Consider the following 8,440-nt stretch of genomic DNA (forward strand, 5'->3'; position numbering starts at 1 on the left):
TGCCGTGGCAATGCACGAACCTCAATGGCAGTAAGCGGGTTTAAATTTGAAAATTTTCTTGCTCATTTTTCGAGTGGAAAACACGTGGTCGATTGAAATTTAAATTGTAAAGTAAGTTGTCCAATGTGTTTCTGGTGAATTGGAGAAAAAAATACTGCAAAGTAAAGGTGGCTTTGGTGTCGGAAAAGATAGATCGGTGCGGTCTTTTAAACAAACGTTGTTTGTATGTGCATGACTGTGGTGCTAGCAGACTGTGTACCTTTTCGGAGCCGAAGCTTTCTGACGGATTCGAATACCAGCGATCCTTCTGGAACATTTGAACCTTCTAACGTTCCACAGGTTAGCGATTCTATGGGTTGATTCCGAAACAGCCACGCTGTAACAAGTTGATTTATTGTGCAACTGAACCAATGGGGTCCATTTACGGAACACGGATCTAAGTTAGCTAAGCTAAGCTATTCTACAATTTTTTCTACAGTACTCCAGCTATCTGATATTCTTTGACATCATTCCATCATTATTCCTTGTGAACGTCAAAAAAGTCCTCCCTGGAGTCACCATTGAAATTCCCCTAAATCAGCAACAGAGTTGAATGAACGCCGTGTGCTGAACGAATCGATCATTGAAGACCAGTTTTCCGCTACTCGTCGCATTAAAACAACAGCGCCACCATATATGGACAGTAACACAGTGACAGCAGCCAAGTTAGGGTTCATTCAAATATTACGTAACGCAAAATTGTCCAATTTTAGACCCCCTCCCTCCCCCACGTAACAACTTTTGTGTGGGGAATTTTGAAATTTTGTATGAAGCGTAACACATCGCTGGACCCCCTCCCTCCCCTGTTAGCGTTACGTAATATTTGAACGAACCCTTACGTAACACACACAGCTACGATGGCGCTATCTGTTCATTTCATAGCGGCCGTTTTACTTATTTTAGTGATCCATTGAACAGACATGGCTCAACATCCTAGAACAAGTTTTGTTTTATTATCTCCTCAAATCGTTCAACGTCCAAGAATTTCGTTAAGAAGTCTGTTATTCGATTCTTTCTTGCAAGTGGTTCAACCAATATTTTGCCATCAGCCACCAAATCTCGATGGAAGTGATATTTCATATCAATATGCTTCACTCTCTTACTCTCCAAGTTTTTAGCCATGCCGATGCAACCCCGATAGTCTTCATACATGTATTGTTACGGGTTCAATTTTCTCGCCCAAATCGTTCGGTACACCAGCAAGCCATACTGCTTCCGATGCTGCAGCGTTGGATGCGACATACTCTGCTTCACCAAGTACCCAAGTATTCTCCGTGCAGTTGAAACCCGGAATTTTCGACTAGCGAAGTTGGATTTTTCTCCAAATCCGTGCGTCGGACCTAACTTCGGAAGTGGTGCGCTGTATAGCGGATTACCGTGTGCGCACCTAACTTTGCGCAGGTCCAAACTTTGCGCATTCTTGTAAAATAACTAAAAAAATAACTAAATGTCAACATTTTCACCAGTTTAATAATTGCACTAGCATTGTGTAAATATAAACATTATTTGACGAACATTTAATTGCCATGAAATCTTTGTTTATATTGAAAAATAAACAAAAAATACACAAAAATGTCAAAATTTGCCTCGCCTTAACACGGTTGCCAAGAAGTAACTCTACTAAAAATCAACATTTTCCTCGATAAAACTGTGCAACGATGATTAATTTTGCCGTTAATAGACAAAAAAGGTGATATTCTGGTAATATCAATCACAGTCCATGATATTTTTTTCAATTTAATTAATAAATAGTGGTGCGCAATGTTTGGAACCATTATTTGCACTGTGTTCCTAATGTTTGCGCACTTTCAGTATATGCATCTGCAACGTGAATACATGCCTTATGAACCATTTAAATATTATGTAACACTAGTACTGACAATTTCAGGCCTCCGTCTCCACCATGTAGCAGATTTTGTATAGAAATTAGTAGAAAAATGTATGCATCTTTCAACAATGTGACGTAATTTGTAAACAATCCTTTATTTGGCTTTTCCAGCGGTCAATGTTAGGGACTATGTATTCAAATATGACATCCACATTTTTTAGGATTTTAGAACTTGCTCCCCTCAAAGATGGACTCCTCCTCCTCCCCTGGCCCCTCCGTCACGCTTGATAGTATACCTAATACTTTTTTTCAGGCAACCCCAACTCCCCCCCCCCCCCCCCCTCAAAGATGGACGTCATATTTTAATGGCCCCTTATTGTTCCTATCCGTAACGGTCATTTAATTTATCAGGAAGCTTTTACCTTTGATCTTTAGCCATTGGAAACCCTCTTATGAAGTTAGGATTGTTGACACGGGTCAATGTCGTACGAACCGCAGACGAATTCAAGAACTCCGGAGGCCTCCGTTCCCCTTCCCTCCTAGGACAAAGTATTTCAACAAAGATCATTTAAGGGCACACTACCTGAATAACTTTAGTTTAACGGAAAAACAATAAATAACAGTATGTTTGATGACTTTTTTGAGCAATTCATAGCATGCGCAAAGTTAGGAACAATCGAAGATTTTGTGCGCAAAGTTAGGAACAAGGCAATGAAATAGTTTTTCTATTTTAAGTATTTTTTGGTTAATATTATGATTTTTTCTCTATTGCAGACTCAAAGAAGGATCATAAGTCTATCGTATGAGCATGTTGTTCATTATATATTTTGTTTGTTTGTATGTTTTATAACGACTAGAAATTTGATTTTTCTTAACTGCGCAAAGTTTGGTGCATACACGGTAGGTTGATTATACAGCGCACCACTTCCGAAGTTAGGCCCGACGCATGGATTTGGAGAAAAATCCAACTTCGTTAGTTGAAAACTCCGATTTTCAACTAAATTGAGAATAACAATTCGAAATCATTAATAAGCATACCAGCTTAACAAGTGTTCTACGAAAGCGCCGACAGTTGAATAAGGGTATGTGTTGAAAAAAGAGACGAATAAATATTTCAAACAGGTTAAATAGCAATTTTGTTCATCATATTTATGTAAATTGAACAGCTGACCGAGCAGAAGTTTAAGAAATGTTGGTCGGGAATTTACATCTATAGCCTAATAATGTTTTAATAATGTACGAAGACAAGCTGTTTCCGACGTATTAGATACCATTATTCCACATATAATTCACAGTGGAACTAGTAGCTTAAAAATAGGTTAACAAGAGTAGCTTAATCGTTCTGTTCAGCTGCTGATTAGCAGTGCTCTTAATTTCCATTGCTCGCCATGTTTACATTTGTAAACACAGTTGCAAATTATTCTACATCAAACAGGAGCCTTGCAGCAGCTCTAAATAATTGTATCGCACTTAAAAAAACATCACGACTTACCTTTAACACTACACTGATCAACAGCAGCAAATCCACCGAGCTTGAAAACGGCAACTGGCTCCTCTAACAAGCAGCGTCTAGAAGTTTTCCCCCTGGTTCCTTCATCATGACGCGGATCGAGCCTTATTTCTATCTTGACCGGGTTCAGGATCCACTTCTTGTCAGGAGATTAACCGTAGGGTGACACGTTTTTTTTTCGTACACGAAATGAATGTTCCGAAAACTAAACACAACTTCCTTTTTTGAGTATGAGAAATGAAAAATATGTTTGAAATTTGCAAAACAACATCGCACCGTAGCAAACTGACTTCACGGCTACTATTGGCTCCAGTAGCGCTGCTGATGATCAAAGCTTACAGACAAGTTTGTTTACATGAATAAATGTTGCGGATATGATTAATCCACAGACAAACAGACGTAACACTGCGAACATTTTTCGATTTAAATAATAGTCACCGAATCATGTTCGCCCAATGCTAAAAAGACTGAGTTTGGCCAACCATCAACTAGGTGGCGGTAGTGGGCAAACGTCAAACTCGAACAAAAAAGAAGCGAGCGCCACAGGTGGGCAGTTGGCCAACTATCAAATTTTGAAATTGACCGTTAAATCGGTGTACGATGGGAATTATAAGAGTGTTACGTCTGTTTGTCTGTGATTAATCAATCACTAATCAGCTTCAATTTTCATGTCGACAACTAGTCGAATAACACAACTTAAGCGATGTTTAAGCAACGTATTCGATTCAATGTTTAAATACTGCTTTAAATCTCTCGATTCATGCAATCCTGATTGGAGAAGAGCAGATACAGACGACAGTGAAGCAGAAGGTCCCGAGTTCGAGTCTTGTCAATGATGTGAGTTCTATCATAAAACTGTGATTAATGTAGGTAATATAGCCATAAAAAGTTGTTTCAAAATATTCATATAAGAAATATGTAAAAAGAAACATCTTTTTGCTTATTTTTGTATAGAGCGATAGTGAAGAAACGTTTAAGAAACATTTTTACAGCATTTGTTCAGACAAATATAAAAACTGAAATTGTTGCAAAATTTTGTTTGTATTGTGGTGGAATAATTGTCGTAGAAAGTTTGTTATACAGGTCGGACTCGATTATCCGGAGTCGGGTTCTGAAGTTTCGCAAACATATATCTCGAGAACGGGATAATGTATGAAGCTGAAATTTTGCCATATTGTCAAGCTAGTTTTGATTAGTATTCAGTAAAAATTTCAGTTTTGCACATCATTCGGCTGACCAGATATATGTTTGTGAAACTTCAGAACCTGACTCCGGATAATCGAGTCCGACCTGTAATGAAAGTGGCTGCAAATTTGCTTTAATCGTTTCTAAAACCTTTATTAAACGATTCAACAAAAAAACATCATTCAACTTGGTTTAATAAACGTTGAAGAAAGGTTGCTGATATATTTGTAAAAAACAAACGGGTTGAACGTTGAACAACAGCCGTATAATGAAGCAACGATCATTGAATAAACATAACATTTACAATACTTATAGAACGGCTGATGTTGAACAGATTCTCTATTTCTGGGCTAACAAGAGTTGAACAACAGTTTTATCTCAGCTAAACCAAATATAGTTCGACTTGAGGCTTAACAATACAGCTTTGAGAAACATTTCTTAAAGTTATAATTGTTTTTTGGGTATTCAACAATTGTTCGGCCTCGTCGAAAACTGTCGAAACTATAATGTATGTTGAACTTTTTAGAAGCTCTCGATAAGGTTCTTCAACAGCTCCGGAAATCTTCCGTTCCAATTGCAGCGCTTTCTCCATTGTGCTCATTGTAGAGTTACATTCCAACAAGCCAAACATCGGGAATATCTCTAAATTCGCTTCTTCAAACAACATCATCCGCCCGTTGGTTCGATCATAACGTATCTTAATTCTAAGGAAGTGGTTGAGCTCTCCGCAGTCGGTCATCGAAAATATCAGGAACAGCTCACGCTTTAACTTTAGGATTGTTAATCGCATCCATTCCCCTCTCGTTGATACGGCTATATAGACAGCAGTCATGCTTAGAAAGAGCGAACCCCAAGTTCAGCAGCGCTTGATTGAACTTCTTGTTTCAACACCAACGGGATTGCTTCAACCCATAGAGTGATTTCAACAGTGAGCACAACGATTCTGACTTTGATTTGACGCCATCTGGAACTGCCATGTATATCGTTTTCCTCAGTTCACCGTGAAGGAACGCCGTCTTCGCATCCATTTGGTGAAAATGGAATCCTCGTAGAACACCGACGACCAACTCCAACTTCAGCTTCATCTTCGTCACCACTCGATACCGGATTCGGATCATCTAGGCCAACCTGCTGATCAGTCTTCTCGTCCGGATACACCGTCGGAATCATCAACGGAACCTTCGACTCTTCGTCATCTTCTGTAGAAGATACGGTAGCCGTACGGTAATGAGTTTTCGTCGAATTTGATGTCACGGGCACGACGAAGACCTTCCTCGATGTCCTGTTCCAGTGTCGATAGCCGTTGGGTGCATAGCCGATCATCACCGCCTCCAGACTCCTATTGTCTAGCTTCTTCCTCATTTGACTAGGCACCCATGGACTTTGAAAGCGCAGGTTTAGCCCCAGTCCAATACACAGCAGGTGTACGATTGTCAACAACAGCAGAAGACTGCCAGAACTCAGCAGTAGTGCCACGATTCAGGACATACGCACCCGTGAGCACCGCTTTGAACCACATGTTCTTCGGCTTACTTGAGTCAATCAGCATTGTTTTCACCTTTTCGGAAAAAAACGTGTGGTTGAATCTTTCCGCAACACCGTTCTGCAGCGGCGATAACGCTACGGTTGGTTGGACTTGAATTCCCTTCCGCCCAAGCTTCCGCCTGTAGTACGCTTCTTGTTCCTTCGAGCAGTATTCCCTCCCCTGATCTACGGTTTGTTTGCTGATTCGTTTCTCAAACTGTGCAGTCATCACCGCTTCATATTCTTGGAAATGACCAAATACTTTGGACTTCTTTTCTACCACGTAGACGTGTAAAATATGACTGTAATCGTCTATGAAATATAAAGACACAAAGTATCTTGTAGACCGGGAGATCTATCGGCCCCCAGATGTCCAAGTGTATCCGCTCCAGTGAACGTTCAGCTATTTCACGAGTTCCATCGAAGGGTTCTCGTCATTGCTTTCCAAGGATACGCACCTACGTGTTCATCATAGTCTGGCTATCGTGACCCAACCGTCAGTGCCAGAGGTTTCCAACATCCATGGCGCAAAGATTAACTGAAACTCATGCAACACTCATGTCTTTTAATCGAGCACACACAAATTACCTCTGCGATTCACTACTCCAATAACCGAGTCATTTTTCTTCATGATCGCTTGATGCTTTCCACTACAGCTTGCGAACAGGACATCGATTCCACCTTGAGACATTTTCTTCACGGACAGCAAGTTTCCTCTCAGCTTGGGAACGATTATTACGCCGAAACGCCCTCCTTGGCCACATCTATCACGAACGGTTTTTCGAGCTGCCTGACTGAATGCATACAGTCGGCATTGTACACTAGATCACAGACAAACAGACGTAATTCTTAGAGGAAATTCATTGAAAAATTTTGCCCGGTGTCTTTTTTATGAGCACACTGCCACCTGTTGGTATAACCTAGTAATCCTACATTATAGAGATGTGCGGAGGTGGCCATTGTGAGCCAATCGAGCAGAGAGAACTGTCAAAGTGTGAGCCAAATGAACATGTTTATCGTTTGTAGGAAGGCGTTGTTTGAACGGTATTGCAATCGACAACAAACGTATTACAAATATTTATTTTTATCATCGAGAATTTGATGGCATATGTAAATTTTTGTCGCTGCTCTGCTCGAAAAAACTTTCATTGCTGCTGCTTGATTCACTTCTGCCGATTTGATTCGCGCTATTCTTTGCAATGCATTTCAGATTTCTTTGATTGTGCTGTTATTTTTTGAATAATTTGGGAAAAAAGTTTGAATTTAATGGATCATTGAAGTCGACTTTTCTGCTACTCACCGCATCAAAACAAAAGCGCCACCGTATATGGACGTTAACACAGTGACAGCAGTCGAGTTACGTCAAACACACAAGGCTACGGTGGCGCTATCTGTTCATTTCATAGCGGCCGTTTTAATTACACTAGTTTACAAAATAAAACGAAAGTCGTGAACTTCTGTCAATGATTAAAATTTTTGAAGCATAATTTAGCGCTGATTTCGAAACCGTGCTTTAAAAAATTTAAAGTAGAACAGTTTTTAAGTTTTAGCTCAATATCGAGTTTCACAACTTTTTAAAATGTTGAATTTAATAAAATCCAAATATCTTCCCTTTTTTTCAACCAATTTTAAATCTTTTTCCATAAAATAAAATCTGAATATAATACCATTCGATCATCTGAATGCAGGTTTTGCGTCAGATTGATGAAATTTAAGAAATTGGCCAGTTTTCGGGACGATCTCCTTAAATTTTAGCAAATTTTCCAAAAATAAATGAAGAAATGTATTTTTTTCAATAAGAAAAATACAATTTAAAAATTATTTTTCAGCGTTTATTTGACATATCATATGTAGGCGAGTTACAGTAAAAAAAATCAGCTCAATCGGAGCATTGATTACGGAGAATGAGATGTGTGAAGTGAGCGACTCTGCTTAAAAATAGAACAAAAATCGATTTCAAATCATCAACCTTGTATGGAAAGTCGAAAAAATTCCCGCTCTACTGTATTTTTTTTTCCTTCGCGTTTTCGAACTCAGGGCATGATTCTACACCAAAAACGATCATCAGCTTACCGAGTTCAAAAATGCTGTAAACTAGTGTTATTTTAGTGATCCATTTAGCAAACGTAAACAAAACAACTTGCACCACAATAAAGTCACGCAAAAAGTTTGAACATCTAGCTTTGTGGCAAGTGTTGGAAGCTGTTGTAAACAAAACAAACAGCGTTGCCAAATCGACATATGTAATTTCCGCTCATCTCTATGTAGAGGATTTCTGGTCAAAAGCTACTGCGTCACCGTATCCCGATCTGTCTGCCGGAACTTCGCTCTTCGGGTCCTAATAAAGTTCTCCC

The sequence above is a fragment of the Aedes albopictus genome, chromosome 1, assembly GCF_035046485.1.
Source record: "Aedes albopictus strain Foshan chromosome 1, AalbF5, whole genome shotgun sequence".
Classification (NCBI taxonomy): Eukaryota; Metazoa; Arthropoda; class Insecta; order Diptera; family Culicidae; genus Aedes; species Aedes albopictus.